At 42.1% G+C, this 21,715-nt stretch overlaps 1 protein-coding gene across 1 annotated transcript in view; it reads right to left on the reverse strand.

The window, feature by feature from the left end:
- Positions 1-14,065, reverse strand: part of ATAD1 (ATPase family AAA domain containing 1) — a 53,369-nt gene extending 39,304 nt beyond the window's left edge. Inside the window, exon 1 of the mRNA XM_043519127.1 lies at positions 13,966-14,065. The gene's annotated coding sequence lies outside the window, so the exon portion shown is untranslated. The remainder of the gene's footprint in view (positions 1-13,965) is intronic.
- Positions 14,066-21,715: the final 7,650 nt, after the last annotated feature.

The following is a 21,715-nucleotide window of genomic DNA, read 5'->3' on the forward strand; positions in this document are numbered from 1 at the left end:
AATGCATAATAAAATTCATTTAAAAAAAAAATCTTCCTGAGCTGCCCCATCCTCAGCAATTGTGTGATTAATGGGCATAATTTAAGTGTGGAATAATTATGCTATGTCATTCACCTTCATCCATGTCACCCTGCAAACGTATCATGTGGGCACAAAAAGCATCTCTGATTTCCCTTATGTGTGTGGATCCTACCCCAGTAATGACAGGTGCACTTTCTGATTGCTTGCACCATTACAGCAATTCAGCAGTGTCTTGAGCCCACTTCTGGTGAAATGGCTCACCTTTGGCCTCACAAATGTTGTGCAGTGCATCACAGGCCACAGTAATGCACAAGACATTGACAGCATTGACATCCAAATGGTTCTGAAGGCACTGCCATGTAGATTTCAGTCTGCTAAATGCACACTCCATCCTACAACTACTAAGCATGTTGTTAAACCTTCTTTGGCCAGGCCCTCTGAGATCAGGATACAGTTTCATAAGCCATGGGCAGAAGGAAATACCTGGTGTCCCCTAGAATAACAGTGGGGGGACAGTGACTTCATTTATAACAATGTCCTTTGGAGGAAATAATGTGTGAAGCTTGTCTATAAAGGTAAAGTCATGATTTCCAGGAAACCCTGGCATCATGCACCTCGCTAGTACATCACACATTGGTGCCCATGAACCTGCTTTGTGGGCAACTAGGGCCTGCATAATGATGGAATAGTACTCTTTCTGGTTTATGTTCTGGTGCTCCTTACAAAGGGCAAACTATGGTCATTGATAGCCCCAGCGCAGTTTGGGAAGCCCTTCTCTCAAAAACAGCAATTATTTCAGGGACATTGTTTGTTTATGTCCCCAATCTTTGGAAAAAACAATGTCCTGATTGCCTCGCAAACCTCCACCACCACAATCTTCATAGTTGACTTGCCAACACCAAACTGGCTAGCCATGGTCCTGTAGCATTCTGGGATAGCCAGCTTCCAGGTACAATAGAGGTCCGCTTCTGGACTAGCATGGCCTCCCTCTGTGTGTGGCCTGATGCTGGCGGATCAGGGCAAGCTGCTCACATAGCTCTGAGAATGTCTGCTTCCTCATGCGAAAGTTCTGGAGCCATTGCTGGTCATCCCAGGTCCCTGTGATCCCATCAGTCTACGCTCATGTCAGTAATCCAAAAGTTCAAGTCTATATATGGGGAATCTGCACTTATGCCAGAGCAACATCAGCTGGGTCATGGATGCTGTCTGTGCCCCCATTTGAGGGGTGCCTTTGATAGGACAAATACTGTTGCCAAATTGTTCACCAGCGCCTCACAGATGTTCTTCCTGATTCCCAAAACAGGAGTGAAAGCATGAGTAGAAGTTCTTCATTGGCACTGGAGCCATGTTGCTGGCTCCAGTTGCAGGGAGCATGCACACCTAAAAAATGTCTTGGCTGATTGTGTTGATGGCCTAAGAGTACTTCGGGTCAAGTGCTGTGGGATGGATGGACAGGTTTCCCACAATACACCATGAACCAAGCCCTAGAGCAGCTTTAGCTAGTAAGGGTGCAACGATCCCTGAGATACGCCCCAAGAAACCACAGCATCTGACTCGTGTGTGCATACTGCAGTATGGATGCATCAGCTCAGATATGAGGCTCATGTATCAATGCTATGTGTATGTTCAAGTGCGAGCTTGGAAAGAGTGGGTCTGTAAGAGGGGGACAACATAGACCTGGATTTAGTATGCAGTGTAGAGCTTTTACTAAGGTTCCTAACCTATGCTGAATCCCATGCCATCACATCTACATTGCTATTGTTACCTATGCTAGCTAAAGTTGTGCTACATTCACACCTTCATTTGCAGTCCAGACGTACCCTAAAGGTGAGACATGCAGAGGCTACTTTGACTATTGGATTACAGTAAATTCTGAAGAGCAGGTCTGTTACTGCTCCATGATCTGTGTGGGAATATTCCTCTCCACTTCCAGTCACTCTGCCCAGCCTCCACCTTCACTACTCAAGCCCAGAGTTTGATTCAGAATTTGCCTGATATACCTCCCATTGAAATAAATGGAATCCTTTCCATTGACCTTAATGGACTTTGGATTTGTTCATGGGCATGAGTTTAATAAAACAGATTGTGATTAATGAATTCTGCCACTAAATTCGTGCACTGGTTTTATGAATAATTTATTCAATTATTCAAATTCTCAAAATTAGTTTAAATATGTATTGTACTTGGTAGCTGATTTGGCTCCATCTGTCCAATAAATATTACATACATAAAACTCCCTGTAATAGTTGTCTCTATCAAAACAACTACAGACTGATTCCTTCAGAGCTATTATAGTTTATCACTTTATATTTTGTTGCATACTTTTATAGCACTACATAACAAAAATGTATTTAACCAGGAAAATAAGTACTACATAATGTCTGTAGTGAGGCAGAGTGGCATCCCTCCGAGCCTGACAAAGAGGGACCGCTACACTCCCCCTGGTGGGCAGAGCCAAACCAGCCCTGTCCCTGCGGGACAGAAAATATAAAGAGAGCGTCCCACAACTCAGTTGGGATGGAGGCCAATGTCTCAAGCCCTCCAGGACTCCGGACCAGGTCCTGAGCCACTCCCCATGCCCTGTCACCGAAGGGGACTGAGGATGGAGAGTAGTTACTGGGATTACTGTTGGCTGCCTACCTATAAACCGCTGAGGACATGTGGCCGATGGAGCCATGCCAACGAACTGCAGTAAGAAATAGCCCAGAGGAACCAGACAGTCTGGTTGTGCTGCCTGGAAGCGAGTCAGTGTGTTTCAGTGGGATCCCTGCTGACCCAGTGGCAAAACTACCTGCCACTGTTAAGGCCCTGGGCTGGGACCGGTGGAGTAGGTGGGCCAAGGTTCCCCCCCCCCCCCGGGGTGGTAGCTTACTCACCCCAGGCTGGAGGACTTGTGCCTGGTTCGTGGACTGCTCCAGCCAGGAGGCCGCAGGCCCCTAGACTATGAATTGCTGTCTGCCCCTTCCAGGAGGCTCTGGGCTAAAGACTGTGTTGTGTGGCCCCACACAGAAGGCCAGAGCCTCTAGACCGCTGATGGGCTGTTTGCTGTCTGACGCAGTGAGGCAGAGTGGCCCTCCTCTGAGCCTGACAGGGAGAGACCATGACAGCCTAAATATGCATATCAGTTTACACAAGACCATCCTTTTTCAGAACTGCTGCTGTCTCTAAGGGCAAATAAACTTATAATCTAGACAACATTTTCTTTCCTGTTTCTTTTTCAAAACCTCAAAGAGCACGGTCAAGAGAATCAACATAAATTAAAAAAATGTGATGCTAACAGCTTGCATTACTAATTTACTCCACTTTATCCTATTTACTTTTTGTACTTGCTCATCTTGAACAGGTTTCAGAGTAGCAGCCGTGTTAGTCTGTATTCACAAAAAGAAAAGGAGTACTTTTGGCACCTTAGAGACTAACAAATTTATTAGAGCATAAGCTTTCGTGAGCTACAGCTCACTTCATCGGATGCATTTGGTGGAAAAAACAGAGGAGAGATTTATATACACACACACAGAGAACATGTCCCATTGTTTCATGTTCTCTGTGTGTGTGTGTATATAAAACTCTCCTCTGTTTTTTCCACCAAATGCATCCGATGAAGTGAGCTGTAGCTCACGAAAGCTTATGCTCTAATAAATTTGTTAGTCTCTAAGGTGCCACAAGTACTCCTTTTTATCTTGAACAGTGAAACTAAACTGATCAGTTTACTTTCTATGTTTTGTGCACTAGCATAATGGCTGTTGCGATTGGTTTACCAGCACGCAGAAGAATGTTTAGGACTCTTCCCTGTTTCACCTCTCTCCCTCTCCCCTCCAAAAAAAAGAATCTGTTTGCTGAAATTAAGAATAAATTAAATTCAAACATACACATTTAAAAAACAAAACAAAAAAAATTAGCTCTAAAAACCAAATCTAAAATCCAAGTGGCACTAAACTGTTTGGCCACTTTGGCACTAAACTTCACAGATAAAGAAAAGTTTTTGAAGAAGTACACAAAGAAAAATGATAGAATTGTTTCACAAGCCAACAAATGTCAGTTCAAAGTTAAGGTTGATAATGTTTTATGCCACACAAAATTGGGTTGTGCGTTGATTTCTGCCACAAACTAAACATTATTTATAACATTGTTTTTTGTACAAATATTTGCTGCCTTACTGAAGCAAAATCAGTTTAATGCTTTCTATATCCTTGGAGGCTCAACACAGGACTTTACAATTTTAGGCCCTGATCCTGCGAGTGACTGCATAAGGACTGGTCCCTAAAATCAGTGAATCTCTGCAGGTCCACCCACAGATCAGCATGATCAGGGCCTTAGATTTAAATCAATATCTTCAAGTAAAATTCTCCTTCTGAAAGGGATAAGGAATATATTTGCTGGTATATATTCTGATTTATGATTTATACAGAAAGAAAAGTTGTTTATAGACTCTGCACTCTCATCCCTTAGTTTCTCGCTGTTCTTAGCTAATATTATGCCAAGGGTATTGTGAATATAAAGGTACAAACTAGGGCTGTCGATTAATCACAGTTAACTCATGCAATTCACTTAAAAAAATTAATTGCAATAAATTAATTGTGATTAATTTCAGTTTTAATCACACTGTTAAACAATAGAATACCAATTGAAACGTATTAAATATTTTTGGATGTTTTCCTACATTTTCAAACATATTGATTTCAATTACAACAGAATACAAAGTATACACTGTTCACTTTGTATTATTTTTTATTACAAATATTTGCACTGTAAAAAAGATCAAAGAAAGTGTTTTTCAATTCACCTCATACAAGTACTGTAATGCAATCTCTTTATCGTGAAAGTGCAACTTAAAAAATGTAAATTTTTTTGTTACATAACTGCATTCAAAAACAAAACAATGTAAAACTTTAGAGCCTACAAGTCCACTCAGTCCTACTTCTTGTTTAATCAACTGCAAAGACGAACAAGTTTGTTTACATTTACGGGAGATAATGTTTTCCACTTCTTATTTACAGTGTCACCAGAAAGTGAGAATAGGCATTTGCATGGCAGTTTTCTAGCTGGCATTGCAAGATAATTACATGCCAGATATGCAGGGCTGGTGTAACCATTAGGCGAACCTAGGGCGCCAAGGGGTTGGGGGCGGCCAAAAGCGCGCTCCGGGGAGGCAGTGGAGCAGAGGTGGGCTGGGCAGGGGGGCGTGGGAAGGGCCATCTGCAGCAAGTAACGGGCGGGCGGCGCGCAGGGGAACTGCTCCCCTCCCCAGCTCACCTCTGCTCCGCCTCCTCCCTGAGCACGCTGCCCCGCTCTGCTTCTCTCTGACCCAGGCTTGCATGCCAAACAGCTGGTTGGCGCTGCAAGCCTGGGAGGTGGGAGAAGCGGCAGCGGTGGCATGCTCTGGGAGGAGCCGGAGCAGAGGTGAGAGCTGCCATACGGCGGAGAGCTGCCGCACAAGGCTCCCCGGGCTGAGGGGAGCTGCCGCAGGGAGGGGGCCGAGGGGAGCTGCCATAGGGGGGCCCCGAGGAGAGGGAAGGGGCCAAGGGAGCTGCTGCAGGGACGGTGCCTCAGGGCGGGCGGGGGGGCAGGGTGCTGCCGCAGGGCTCCCAGGGGTAGGGGGGCGGGCACAAGGTGGAAGTTTCCCCTAGGGCGCAAAACAACCTTGCACCAGCCCTGCAGATATGCTAAACATTCATATGTCCCTTCATGCTTTGGCTACCATTCCAGAGGACATGCTTCTATGCTGATGATGCTCATTAAAAAAATAATGCATCAAGTAAATTTGTGACTGAATTCCTTGGGGGAGAATGGTATGTCTCCGGCTTTGTTTTACCTGCATTCTGCCATATATTTCATGATATGTTAGTCTTGGATGATGACTCAGCACATTGTTTGTGTTAAGAACACTTTTGCTGCAGATTTGACAAAACACAAAGGAGGTACCAATGTGAGATTTCTAAAGATAGCTAGAGCACTTGACCCAGGGTTTAATAATCTGAAGTGCCTTCCAAAATCTGAGCGGGACGAGGTGAGGAGCATTCTTTCAGAAGTCTTAAAAGAGCAACAGTCCGATGCAGAAACTACAGAACCCGAACCACCAAAAAAGAAAATCAACCTTCTGCTGGTGGCATCTGACTCAGATGATGAAAATGAACGTACATCTGTCTGCATTGTTTTGGATTGTTATAGAGCAGAACCCATCATCAGCATGGATGCATGTCCTCTGGAATGGTGGTTGAAGTATGAAGGGACATATGAATCTTTAGTGCATCTGGCATGTAAATATATTACGACGCTGGCTACAACAGTGCCATGTGAACGCCTGTTCTCACTTTCAGGTGACATTGTGAACAAGAAGCAAGCAGCATTATCTCCTGCAAATGGAAACAAATTTGTTTGTCCGAGCAACGGGCTGAACAAGAAACAGGACTGAGTGGACTTGTAGGCTCTAAAGTTTTACATTTGTTTTATTTTTGAATGCAGGTTTCTTTGTACATAATTCTACATTTTGAAGTTCAACTTTCATGACAAAGAGAATGCACTACAGTACTTGTATTATGTGAATTGAAAAATACTATTTCTTTTGTTTTTTACAATGCAAATATTTGTAATCAAAAATATAAAAAGTGATCCCTGTACATTGTAATTGAAATCAATATATTTGAAAATGTATAAAACATCCAAAAATATTTAAACAAATGGTATTCTATTATTGTTTAACAGTGCAATTAATCGCACAATTAATTGCGATTAATTTTTTAAATTGCACGATTAATTGCTTGACAGCCCTAGTACAAACATTAGAAAATTTAATTTTTCAGTTTTAATTTTTTTCCCCTAAAAGACCCACATCCTAACCCCAAATTTTGACAAACAAATGTCCAAAATATAATTCTCCAATCCTGCAAACATGGATATGTTTAACTTTACTCATATGAGTAGTCCCATTGAAGTCAATGTCTTTGCTGCATTTTATATTATAGCTTTCTAAACACATAGGGTCCAATTTCTAGGACCACTCCACCTGTTTGGTGCCATTCACAAAGCAACCATAAAGTTGGATTATCCAGGTCCCTAAAGACTTCATTTGTTTAAGGGGAACCCATACCTTACACAGAGCTAGCATAAGTGGCTCTATCAAATGCCCAACGTAACCACGTGGAAGAAAAGAAGTGCAAGTCAGGTCATCACCAAGCTAGTGGCAAGCCATAGCTGTTAGAATATACCCTTTGTGTTGTGGGCAGTTAAGAGTAACTGAAAGCAACATCCATGTTACTCCAGGGCCCAGACATGCCCTTGGCAGATGGCAAGATCAGGGAAATGCAAAGATGGCTAAGAGATACCCCAATTGTTGTCACCCCAAATGTGTTGACCCTATGTCAGCCCATATGGTATACTTCCAGGTGAAAGATGTGTTTAGAAACCAGTAATATAAATGGAAACTGATTTGGAACACTTGCTGGGTTATGTTTGTTTGTTTGTTTACAGGGGAGAAAGGGAACATTTCTGAAAAATAAATATAATACATGCAATAAATGTAAGTGCTGATTTTGAGCACTTGCATTGAACAACAATAGGGAGGGCATTTTTCACAACTGATCAGTTGTTTGGATTAAAAAATCCTAGTGGAAGAGATACAAGTGACCTGACCTCTCATTAAACAAGGTAAGGTAGAATACACATGGTATGATACTGTTGCCCCTTCTACTACTAGTACGTTGTTATGTGTGATGTCTCTGATGGGCTTGATTCTGCAACCACTGAAGACAACTGGGGCTTTACTAGTGATTTCTACAGGAGCAGGGAATTGGATCCAGCAGTAGAAGGGGGATGGAATGGTGAAAGAAGGTTCCATAGGAGTTGGAAATGGGAAATCAGCGAGGACCCAGAGGGAGGGAACAGATAGAGAAGGAAGATTAATAGAAAGCAAGACACAGTGTGTGAGAAGGGGAGAAGAATCTGAAGACAGACAAATCAGAAGTTCAAAAGAATAACTGGCAGAGGTGAGAAGAACAGTGGAAGCATCAAAGAAAGAAAAATGGATCGAAAAACTCATCTGATGTCTCAGTTACTATGAGTATGGTAATAAAAATTTTCCTGGATCAGCAGGTTGCTGTGTGGAGCATGCTAACTAAGTAGGATTAGTCAAATAGCTGCTACCATGCTGGTAGCATGTCTGCATTCACACAAGTGTTGATTAATCTTGATTTCTTAAGGTTTGGAGTCATCATGAAGATCACCACCACAATTCTGGCTATAAGATGGCCTCAGGGTCTTGCTGAGATGATAGCCATCCATAGCCATTCTTTAGTTTAGACTGGTTTTCAGTATCCATCTGACCTGGGATCAGGAGCCCAGGACAGGGACTTTGTTCTAAGGCACCTGGTCTTTCCTGGAACAACAGCTATTAAGAAATATGCATCATCCTGAATACTTAAAGGAACTACAGAAATCTCACTGTGAAAGATGGTCTTGATTTGTTTACTATGGTTACATACACAAAAAAGTGTCGAGGGGGAGAGGCAGTCTCATGATTTCTGAGTCAAGGGCCCTGTGAGTCTGCATGTGGACTCTTGTCGTGAAAAGTGTTCACTTTGTCTGTTCCTAAAAATGTATAGATTAAGGTCAAAAGGGACCACAATGACCAATTAGTCTGATCCCCTGCATAATGCAGGCTACAGCATTTAATCTGGTGAATTCTGAATACAAACCAAGAACATGTAGTTGAACTAGAAGTAAGACTTTTAAAAAGTCATCTAATTTTTATGTAAATACTCTAAATGATGGAGAATTTAACACATCTCTCAGAGTCTCTAAAAACATATTAATTTCTGATTTTTATTCCTTAGAAAGGGAAGGAAAGAATAATTTCAGGCAGTCTCAATCAATCACTACTAGTTCCCTTTAGGCAAGTGGCTCAGAACACAGGGGATCAGATCTTTTATTGGTGGGGGAGAAAGGAAGAAGAAAAGAGGGTATTCACCTAGTGATATTGGGGAAAATGTTTTGTGAAAGATGCTTTTACAATCCACTGAAAAAGGAAACTTCTGTATATGTTTCTGCTATTAATTTAGGAGCCTATGCTCCTGCTTAGACTCAAGAGAGGGAACAATTCTTGATCCTGATAGCATTATTTTGGCCCAAGCGAATACAGTACTTTAGTTCTTTTACAGACATGGCCAGCGATATTCCCTCTGAACCAAGACACCTCACTCTCTCATCTTGGGAATTCTCTCAGCTACAATGTGCCTCTCTTCAAGCAACAATCCATAGGAACGGTGTTGACAGACAGGTGTTCTCAGTCCTCCTGGCTTTCAAGGAAGGTATTTATCAGAAGGACATACCATTTTAAAGGGAAAGGTTTATGGTGTGGTGCACACAAGGCCTTACATGCCCCTACATCAACAATGTTCCAATCTCCTTTCCATTTGACATCTACTTTAAAGTCTGACTCCATGTTCATTTGGTAGCTAAAAGAAGGCACAACGTTTTGCAACTGTTTGCATCAAGTTATGTAGGGCTTAATGATTTTGGCCCTTCCCCTATATTATTAAGCCACTGGTGTCATGGTATATAAATGTAGTCCTGACAAGGCTGCTTTTGAGCCATTCACTACCTGTGAGTTCAAGTTTCCTGATGATGGATCATTTCTAGAAGACAGTGATTTCACCTGATAGGATAACAGAGATTGAAGCTCTTGATTGATACATATCATACCAAATTTTACAAAAATAAGCAGAATTAGGAATCATCAACAATCCTTTTAGTAAATGTTGACAGACTTCCTTTTATTAGCATATTGCCCATGATGTATATTCAGATGTGAGGGTCCTTAAGGTTTTCCTTGGAATGTATTAGAGGCCTCAGAGAACCAGCTCATATTCAAATGTAAGATACCAATTTCTTCATCAATGAAGTCAATAAGTGGACATGGCTGAGGAGCTTCCGATTGTTCCTCACTGGTTGTGTCCTACCTTGCTTGTAGTTGGAAGGTCTTGTGTAGGTCTGTTGTCTCTGAGGTTTTCATTGCCAGCCTCAGGAACATTACAGGCATATGCACTAGATCTTGGATTCAGCCTTTCTAGGGAGAAATCAAGCTTCCATCTTTCAGGCCTATGTTATCTATTTTTCAGATTGGGGGGATACCCAGGGCCAAGCTCTCCTATTATGATTGATTTGGTCCTTTCAAGAAGTCCCTACTCTGGGTAACTTGGATGTATTTTCTTTTTCAGGTCCATATGGAATCTCTCAAGGGCTCTTGTATTTATGCTTCATTGTTGTTGTAGGTATCTACTGCAGCCTTTTATTTAAGAAAAAGCAAAATAACATAGCTGTTGTTTTTCAATAGGTCTTTGTTAAGAGAGGCCTATTGTGTAGCCTATTTTCATTTTATTTGCACTATCGGTCAAGCTACTTACTGTCCTTACAGGATTGATATGTTTAGAGAGTATCTTTAAAGAAGAAAAAATTACTTACCTTGTAATTCTGCTTCTTTGAAGATATTATCTCAGGATTCTCATTCTCCCACCTAGCTCCCCTAAGTTTGGAGGATGCTGTTTTCAAATAGCGTTTCCATTCATAGTGCTCAGCATTAGAATATCCTCAAGAGTTTGTTTTTGTATACCATCCCTAGTGTTAGGAAATGTATTTTAGTATTAGACAATACTTCACCTTTCTGTTCAAAAAGAAACTCATAATTGATGATGGTATCAATTTGCTTTCCAAGTAAAAAGGCGGAAGTTACCTCTGCTGGTGTGTGTGTGGTTGTGAGAGAACTCTCTCTCTGCAACTTGTCAGCTTTGGGGATTCTAGCTAATCTCATGATGGAAGCCTCTCTCATCTTAATCTGATGCAAAATTACTCCTCCCATCCTCACCCATTTATAGACTCTGGGGTACCTGCTTCTTTTGTTCTGCCTTTTGGTAAGTTTTCAGTGCTCCCATCAGACAAGAGGAGGAAGTGTTTTCTCCCAGCAAGAGCAAACCCATTGTCTGAAGGTGTTTTAGTGTGAATAGACAATCAGTTGAGTACTGATCACTCACCATGGTCTCTGGCCTGGCAGAGACTAACATGGTCCTGCTATCTCATGGTGGATCCACATACATATATAGGCTTCTCATGACACAATAATTTCATGACTCAGTTTAATAAAATCTCAGACAATTCAGAAGCGATACAGAGAAAAACCCCAAATCCTCATGCAAAGCAAGTAATTTTCCTATTTAGATGAGGCACAATTTGGTTCATAGGGGCAATTCCTCAGAACTATAAGAAGTGGAGTAAAAGTATTTGAAGTAGCAGATATGAGAGATTTTTATAATCTACACACTATGCGCTGTTTCCAGTGCTCTTTAGCTATATGTATGGTAGGAATGGTGCAAAAACAAGAAGTACAACTGTGTTGAGTATGGAAGAGGCGAGAAAGAAACAGATAGTTGGTGAATTGCAGTTGTTAATGTACTGCTACTGTGCCCTCTATAGAAGGCTCTCATTCCTGCTCTTTGTTCCTACTGTCTGGTTGGATTGACTCCTCTGGGACCTATGAGGCTGCAGGGGGCAGTAGGTGCCCATATACTAGTTCAGAAACCACCTCTATGCTAGAGGTTATTGTTTAGAAAATTCAAACTAATTGGCATGACAAGTTATAGAAGTGTTGCCAAAATGTAAAGGAAAAGAGACCTCAGCTCTTTATCAGAGGTAGATATAACACATTGTTTTGGTCATTTAATCTCATATACATTTCTCCTTAAGTATCAGGTTGTTGTATAGATTTCATGCTATATTCACCATTATCCTTGTGCACAGGTTTTTCATTATTATTGTTTTAAGTCTTTGATCATTTCTCATAATTGATGAAATATCTCCTTCTTCCCTCCTATTTTAGACAACAGAGTAAAAAAAATCTCTCCGCTTCAGTTTTTTCTGTTATGCTGATTACACAAGCATTCCATTGGGCTTGTGTGTTTCCACTTCTTGTTAGTTATCATTGTATATGTGTGGACAGCATACCTTATCTTTACACATATCTGCATTGTGAGGTATCTGTTATGGTTATGTGACTACCCTGCTTGTGGTTATTTTTACCTTTCTTCTCAGTGTCTCATATATCATGCTTTTAGGTTTTGGTCTAATGTTTTTAGCATCACTCTGTTAGGCTATGTCTACACTGTTAGCACAGCTGTGCCGCTACAGCCATGCCATTGTAAGGTATGCAGTGTAGCCGCTCTTTGCTGGCTGGAGCTCTCCTGCTGGCAAAATAAAACTATCCCCAATGAAGGGCACTAACTTTGTCGGAGGGAGAGCATCTCCCACTGACAAAGCGCTGTCCACACTGGCGCTTTTTGTCCTTAAAACTTTTGTTGGTCATGGGTATGTTTTTCTCACTCCTGACTGACAAAAGTTTTAACAATGAAAGGACAATGTAGACATGAGTTGCAGGCCTTGTGTAAGAAGAGTGTTACAGACAGCAACTATGACCCTACATTTTTTAGAGGAGGAGTTGTGCCTGGTGTATAGGTGTTCCCTGCTCATAGAGAACAGGTGCTGCTATAACCCATGCTGCAGACTGACAACTTACTCACCCTAATTAGAAATGACAATTCTGTTTCACACCAACTTAAAACAATTGTTTTCCGTCTACATTTTCATGAAAACAGAACTGCATCGGAGGAAAGAGGTAGGTGTGTGTCTCGCTCTAACCTGGTGCTTAAGGGTACTGGCCTGGACTACACGAGACACAAATTCGAGTTCTTGCTTTGTTTGATTCAGAGCAAGAACATGAACCTAGGTCTCCCCCACATCCCAGCTAAATAGCCTAACCCACCCACCTATTGCCCAGGACCCAAAAAATTTCCAAATGAAAGTTACATTTAATCTTTGCAAGACAGCATATTTTTCCAAAACATTTCAGCCAGGTGTTCTCACTGCAGCTATTCCTAATATTAGGGGGCTTAATACAAACTTTCTACCCGCCACATATGCTTCCCGCTTCTCCCACACCTGATACAGCCCCCAGGACCACCACATTTGGGGATTGCTCTACTCCCTGCACTCAGCTATCCTGCAGTTTTTCTTCTATAGCACTTGTTCCTCTTTGGAAACAACTCTCCACTGTAGCCAGTACCTGGGAAAATGGTGCATACTCAAGCGGTTCTCATGTTTCCAGTCTCTACATGGTGTTCCCAGCAACTGGGAGCAGCATCTGCATTCAAAGCAGGAACCAATGGACACTGATGCCATCATCAGTATTTTCTACAGTTTCTCTTCTACAGAAGAGCCATTCTCTCCTCCATTCTGATTACATGTTTGCTCCAGTCTCTTCACCTTGGCTTCACTCCTCACCTACTCAGTCACCTTCTCCCACTTCCTTTGTCTTTATCTTTAGCTTATCCCCACTCACTGTAACCCCCTAAACACCTCCCCCAAAATAAAAGGGACAGACATCCCATTTGCTACTATGGGATTGTTCACAACGCTTCCTCTAGCCCATCAGGTTACATCCTATAGCCTTGGGGGCAGGGACCATCTGCTCTGTTTGAGCAGCGCCTAGCACAGTGGAGCCCCTCCTTTATACCGCTCCCTAATACTAGGGAAACAACATGAACGATAGAGGTAGCCTGTAGCGCCAGCACCGCACTGGCCGTACCTGGCCTTACTCCCCTGTGTGTGTGGGGTGGGGAGGGAGCGCGACGGGCAGATGCCCAGATGCAACTACACCCACCCCTCCGTGGGCCAGCCAGGCCCCATGGCTCCCAGGCCCGGTTCTGCCCCAGCCGCACAGCTGAACGCCCCGGAGTAGCCCGGCGGCAGCCCCGGCTCCAGGGCGAGCGCCGCGCCCCCTCGGTGGAGGTCGGTGGAGCGCCGCAGGCAGAAACGGGCCCCGCCGAAGCCCACGTGACTCCACGGAGGAAGTAGCTCCGTCGCGGCGTAGCGTGAACATATCGTTCCGCTTCCCTGTGGCCCGCTCACCGTTTGCTTCCCGGGAGGGATCTTCCGCCCCCTCTACGATCAAAGCGCTTCCCCGGGTGCAGGAGCGCGCTGAGGAGCGGGCGGCGCAGCGGAAGGAGGAACAGCCGTAGTGGGCGGCAGCGGGACGCTGATGTGGCGGGACTATTTCTCCTTGGCGGCAGCGGGCCCAGGGGGCGGGGCCAGGGCCGTCTCTCCTCGGAAGCTGCAGCCATGATGGAAATTTGAGGCGCTCAGTGTCGCTCGGGCGCGGAGGAGGCCGGGGCCGATGAGAGCGGGCGGCCTGCAGCCCCGCACGCACCGCAGCGCCTGAGCCCGCGCAGACCCGCTTCTCCGTGCGAGTTGCAGCCGGACGCGCCGCCTTCTCCTCCCGCGAGGCAGGGAGTGCCCGCCCGCCCGGCTGCGCGGCCCCATCGCGCGGGCTGCGCCGCCGCCCCGGGCGGGGAGGGGAGCGGAGCGGAGCGGAGCGGGACGGGGGGGTCCGACCCGCTGTCACCATTTCTGGGGCCCGGCGCGCTGGAGAGTTCCCCTCTCCGCCTCCATCGCCTCAAAGACGGCGGCGGCGGCGGCGGCACATTCAGGGACCTGGGCCGACTCTAAACCCTTCCGCCGCCGCCGCCGCCGCCGCTCCAGCGCCGCTCGGGGCAGCTGGGGAAGGAGGGGGCCGCCGCCGCCGCCGGGAGCCGCCGCCGCAGGGGGAGGAGGGTTCGCTGCTTCCCCTGTCCGCCGCCTGCGGGCCTCGGGCTGAGCCGCAGAGGCAGGCCCTGTCCACGGTGCCATCCAGCAGTCGCAGCAGCCATTACCCGGTCGCCGTCCAGAGCCCAGCGGCCCCCGCTGCAGCAGCGGGGAGAGGGGAACCAGCCTCAACCAAGGCCAGGGCCATCTGCATCCTGCAGAAACCGTCGCCGCTGCCCTGCTTGTCCTCGCTGTTTCTGAGCAGCCCGCGGCTCCCAGACATGACCGCCATCATCAAAGAGATCGTCAGCAGGAACAAAAGGAGATACCAGGAGGATGGTTTCGACTTAGATTTGACCTGTATCCTTGTCCGGCCCGCTCTGGCGCTTTGCTCGCCGGTCCTCTGGGAACCGTGATCATCTCCCCAGCGACCTGTCGTGTTAATGCTGAGCAGGGATCCGTGTCTGGTCTCCTCCCCTCCCCCTTCCCCAGTGCTGCCATGTTCCTGACTGAATCTGCTTGCTCCCCAATGCAGCCAGAGCCCACTCGGCCTAAACCCTGCACCCAGGATAGAGATGAGATTAAAATGAAAATGAGTGCTGCACCTACAGCTATTGCATCAGACGTGTATAGCAATTACCTAGTGTGTCTGCCTGTGTTGTCTGTAGAGCTAGGGTCGGCATAATTATTTCGAGCAAAATCAAAAAGTCAAATATGTGGCTAGGTTTGTACAGTTATTGTGATTGTAAATTGGTCAGTTTTTAGCAACCGTATTACTTAGTTTTGTGAAAAATTGATGCGGTCTGTTACAGAAAAAGCATATCCCAGGTCGAATGTTGTCTGTCTTTCAGTTGATTGATGTAGGATTAAGCATGAACGTTACCTGCTCCATAGTTGTGTTTTAGGTTCTGGCATATATAGCTCAAAATAGAGATTGTGTAGCTATTTGGTCCCTCATGATGATGTCATGCAGATTATTGGGTATTATATTTAGCAAATGTGATTGCAGAGATTAACACTGGTGCTCATTTGAAATTTAAAGCATTTTAGTGTGGCCTGTATTGACATTTCTCTTAAGTGTCCTGTCCCATATACAGTGATTTCATTGCTCATGTTCAGAATAGTGCCTTTTATCTTGATTGATTTTAGTTCAAATATAAAATGTAATTGTCCTATTGTGCTGCATGGAGTGATGCCTTTTTCAATTAGTAACTTGACTACTTGAATCGGAGACATAATTTTAGTGGATGTGTAGGTTTGATTTGCTGCTACCTGGGTCTTCGTGTAAATACAAAATATGAACTGACAGTGAACAAAGCATACGTTTCCAGTTTTTGACTAAAAATAAGTTCATGTTTGAATATAAGAAAATAACTATCCAGATTAATTTTTAAATCTATTTAAAAACCACTAATTTGTCCATTCAGTGATATTTTATACTGGTAGATCTTGTGTGCATTTATGTACCTATGCCTATGTGTGTGAGGATGAAAATAGGGGATGAGGTTCTTTTTTGTCAGCTGATGTTTTGAATACGTAGGACTCTGAGAAATGTAGTGTTCAGGGATATGTAATCTAACTCTATTAGGACTAAGAAGTCAAACCATGAAACATTAGAACTGCATAGTCCTTTGAACAGATGTATTATAGTAGTAGCAATGGACATGTTTGGCTTTGAATGTGTGTTGCAAAGTTAGTAGTATATAAGGTTGTATTGTAATGTATTAAACAGAACTTAATTCTGATAGCTTATCACATGCTATTAACTAAAAGTAGAATTTGCTATTATGAAGTACCTTCAGTCAAGCACTAAAACTGTCTTAACTATTGAAAATGGTATTCATTTTCAGAAGAAGGTTTGAGTTTACAGTAACATCAAGATAAACTTATTACTCTTCAGAATATGAGCTGAATTGCATCACAGATGCTAGATTTCTTCTGTATGGAGAGAGGGAAGTGTCTGTACTACAGAATATGTACTGTTACATTATTTGGGTCTCAGCCTAAAATTTTGAAGACTATTAGAAAAACAAAATGTGTGATTCCAAGAAGTGACCATTTAGATTTTTAAAACGCTAGCTGCTACTTAGTAAAGCGTTCGTGTTTTTTAGTCAATATTTTTCATTCTGTTTTGGGAACATACTGATTGATTAAAGAATTGCTATTATTTCAGACTTCCATTTTAAGTTCTTTAAACTTTTTATTTCTTTGTGATGTGGATAGTAATACAGACCAGGATTTTCAAGATATAGGTTAATATAAAACCTGCAAGACTAATTTCTTGCTGTAAAATAAAGCTTACAGACTTCAATTTTATTGCCACACTAAATAGTGTACGTACTTATGACTTCTATAATGATGGTAAAAATGGAAAACCAATAGCAAGAAACCTGATTTCATATTTCTCAGGTTTAGGGTTTGTCCTTAAAACACGTTTTCTAAAATGTGTGTCATAAGGACATACTATAACAAAACACAACTTTCTTTTAACTATTCATCTGCATATGCTTATTTTTGGCTTCTTGTCAAGAAGATTCTTGAATTTTAGTTTAATAATTTTCTCACCCAGCTCAGAGTTTTGAATGATGCATTCAATATTGTTACAAAATTTGTCTACTTTGTACTTTGCGGACTTAAAAAAAAAAATTCAGACCTATTTTTTTTTTTTTTTAGGTTTACATTAGAGGTTTGTGAGAAGACAAACTAATTTGGACATTAAAACCTGAAGTTGGCTATTGGTTATTTAAGTTTATGGAAAGATTGGTTTTAGAAATAGTTCAGAGTATTTCATGGAGGATTTACTATCAAAATAGTATGAAATGCTATTTTTAATAAGATTCTGTGTTCACTGTAGAAGATTCTGAACAGACAATGAAGAAGGCTCTATGATACTAAATGACAAAATATAATTGGATGTATTAGAATACGAAACCTGATAAATTTTGTGAGCCTTTGGTTTGGTTTGGTTTTTTTAAAATTACTTTTATGAAGGCTTCACAAGGAAGCCCTTTGACAAAGTTGTTTGTGGGGTAGTTAGTCCTATCCAGTACCTCAAAAGTTGTACTAAGTTCTCTCTCTATAACTTAATCATTCTTTATTCATGTAATCTGCAAATTAATCTTAGTTGAGTAAACTTTTTTGTGTGTCTTTTGTGGGTAGAGAGGTGGCTCATAACTTTGAGAAGGAAAGACTAGATTTTAAATGTGGCACAGAAGGAGGTGTATGATCATATGATCTAAGGCAGGGGTGGGCAAACTTTTTGGCCCGAGGGCTACATCAGGGTTGCGAAACGGTATGGAGGGCTGGGTAGGAAAGGCTGTGCCTCTCCAAACAGCCTGGCCCCCTCCCACTTTACCTCCCTGACTGCTCCCCTCAGAGCTTCCAAACCCCCCTGCTCCTTGTCCCCTGACTGCCCTGCCTCCTATCCACACTCCCCGCCCCCATGACAGGCCCCCCGGGGCTCCCAGGCCCTATCCAACCCCCTCCCCCCGAATCTCCACCCTATCCAACTGCTCCCTGTCCCCTGACTGCCCCTCAGGGCTCAATGCCCCTCATTCAACCCCATGGCTCCCCGCCCCCTTACCATGCCGCTCAGAGCGGCAGGACTGGCTTATTAGAAAGCCTGGGAGGTGGGCGGGCTGGTGCAAGTCGTGCTGCCGGGCAGGAGCAGCGGGCCGGAGCACTCCCTGCGTGGCTGTGGGTGAGGGGCCAAAGGCTAGCCTCCTCGGCTGAGAGCTCAGGGGTCAGGCAGGATGGTCCCACCGGCCAGGTATGGCCCGTGGGCCATAGTTTGCCCACCTCTGATCTAAGGACTGTCAGCTTTTTGGATTTTGATTTTTCTTGTGTTTTTAATGTCAGAAGTCAGGATGTGTCTTTTTCTTTTAAAAACGAACATAGATTTATGTAGGTTACACATTCCTAAACATATTTTAGAGGCCATAAAAAGTCTCTTTTTAACTACAAAATGTTCTTTTGGGGCTGGGTTGAAATTGTGTATGGGTAGTGGTCACATCCCAGGATTAATACCAGAAATGTGTTTATATGTAGATCAAAACATCCTAAACTAATCACTTAACAAGTGTCATACTATAAAATCAGTTTAAATTATTCATGCAGAAAGAAGATTTTAACTTGATTGCACTGATTTGTACACATTACACAGGCTGAACTGCTAAACAGATTTCTTGTACGTCACACTTCAACATGCACCATTTATGAAAGTTTTTATACATCCTGGGAATAGCGGTAGAAAGGGATATCTTAAACATTATATCCATTCATTTTAAAAAAGTTAAAAGTAATATCTCATATTTTCACCTGCCTCTGATTCCTTCTACCATATTTATCTCTACTTCAGCTTGAACGGTGTTAAGTATGCTTTGTGAAATAGGTGGGGGGCAAGGGGCAAATGTAATTTTTTTTATATATATATTACTGGTTTCCCTTTAATGTACAGTGACATCTTAACTTTTTACAATGCTTAATTTTACAATGCTTGAATACCTGGTATATCTGAAACTGTATTCTTAACTTTCATCAACCACACACACACACAAAAAATTAAGTGGTAACAATTGGATAGAACGGTCTCATGTAACTTTGATTGAATGCATGTGTTTTAGATGTAGTCTGTAGAAAGTTACTTAAATCTTTTGTGCAGTTTTCAGTCAGTTAAGAAGTCTTAAAAAATAACAGTATAGTTGGTTGATACCTATATTATATACCAATTCACAACTTTAGGCAAGCAAATTATGATCGCTGCATTTTAGTGTTCATTTTGCACCAAAGTTCCATCCTGCATTGAGATCAGATAGCAATGACACCTGTACTGATCCTGAAGCCGGAATAGGATCCCAGTTGTGTGGATAGTGACTTTTATCCATATTAGTGTCGATGAACTTCTATAAAAGTTCTTACTATTATTACATTTAAAAATAATTGTGCATATATTAGTTATTTAAATCAAAATTCTGAACAGAAGCTTCACAATGTAATTAACTAATTTTTTCCTGTTGGTACTGTCGGAGCAGTGTGCATTTTTGAATGAAATTTAAAAATGATCATATAACTTCACCATAAATTGTTGCTTCTTGGTTTTAGGAAAATCTGAAGTAATGGTGTGATGTCTTAATTATTGAATAATTAAAAATCTAATATTCCATTAAAAATAGAACCACTATTTGTTCAGTCTTTATAACTGAGGCACAATATAGTGATTCTTATTAAATATTTTGTAGTGGAAGGCTTTAATTGATATGAAAGTACTAAAATCCCCTATATTATTCAGGACTCTAAGTGTACTAGTAAATCATTGCATTTACTTAATTTACTAGTGGAAAAAAAATATTCCTGTGTTTAGGTATGCATTATATTGCTTAGCAATATTAAAAGCTTGACAGGTTGGAATTGCTCTCGGAGAGTTATCTAGGAAGTTGCATTTTGATCATGAAAGATTAATTTTGATATCGCTGTGAATTATTCGTATATCCTCTTGTAGTATTGTACCTAATAACTTTTATTTTTAAATGTGCACCAGAAGAGTACTAGGTCACTAGCCTGGGGCACAGGAAACCCAGCTTCAGTTTCCTGGTCCACCGCCGACTTCTTGTGTGAACTTTGGGCAAATCACTGCCTCATTTTCCCCATCTGTAAAATGTGGTGTTAATACTTCCCTACTTCACAGTAGTGTGTGTTGAGAATAAAAAGGATTTTGACATGTCCATGTACTATGGTGATTAGAGGCCATATAAGTACCTAACATAGAAAACAAAGCGCTGTTGGATGTAGAAACTTTTTAAAAAAAAAAAAACAAAAACAAAAAACAACCACTGATTAGGTGAGCCCATATCTTTTTGTGAGGAAGATTATTTATCTTTGCCGCTTTTGTATTATGTATGTATGGATAGCACTGTTTTGGTAACTAAAACCCATACAAAATACGTATTTCAGTAATTGCTTTTGAAAAAATGCATTTTGAGCTCAGCATTTTTGTGCTGCATTAAAAGGGAGACGGTGTATTTTCATTCAAATTATAGCTTGGCTTTTAGTATTTTTTCCTTTTCTATAAATGGTATGATAGTGCCAACTTCATGAGGAACTACTTGATTTCTGCATTGTCTCACTATTTTAGTCAGTGTGCAGCTTTTCTGAAAACTGTTTGCACAAACTAAACATAAAGTTAAAAAAATTAACGAAATACCTGTGTACACTTTTAAATGGACAGAAGCTGCCAACTCTTCCATGTGTTCACTTGTAGCTACTCGTCAAGTGATGTCTATATGTTCTGTTTGAATTCTTCTGCTCAAGTAGGAGAGAGAAATGAATACTGAAAGAGTGAATAACTTGTAAAGGTCTCAGAAATGAATAGTGATTTTTTAAAAAAAGAAATAGGAAGTAAAATTAATTGTTTAGTGAAATTGTATGCTTTCAAATAGTTAAAACAGAATCTTAGTTTAACAAGTAGTTCTGGAATATTTAATGGATTTGCCTAATGTATTAAAAAGGGTACTGTTCTGTAATGTGTAAAATATTGCAGGATTTAATAGAGCAAATGTATATTAAAATTGAAATTTGGTTTAAACAGACTAAGGAAATTTAAACTCAAGGCTGCAACTATGTTAACCAAACATTGACTGTATATTCTAGGGCTCTGTACAAAATTATGAACTCCTTGGAGATAGTTGCAATACCATTTGAGCTGTACGACTAGCTGTCTTAATTCTGACTCTACTTTTGAACAGTTATTAAAGCTATATTACTTTATAGTAGAATTTTTAGAAGTGCTGACTATTGGTGTGATCATTTACTTCAGTAGGAGTACAGTTGGGCCAATACTGAGCACATTTGAAAATCTTACCCTTTAAACCTTCGTTTTAAGGTAAAATGTCAATGGGTGGGTTAAACTTTAGTCTTGAGAGTGTTGTCATCTTTATGAATGTGTACCCTGTCTAGCAATTTGTGGCCATCACACTAATGTCTGAACATTAAGGCCTTAATTCTGTCCTTAGATAGTCACAGGTAACTACTCTTGTTGACCTCAAAGAGAGTATATTACCCATGTGTCTTGGGGAAGAATATA

Source organism: Dermochelys coriacea, chromosome 7, assembly GCF_009764565.3.
Source record: "Dermochelys coriacea isolate rDerCor1 chromosome 7, rDerCor1.pri.v4, whole genome shotgun sequence".
Taxonomy (NCBI): Eukaryota; Metazoa; Chordata; order Testudines; family Dermochelyidae; genus Dermochelys; species Dermochelys coriacea.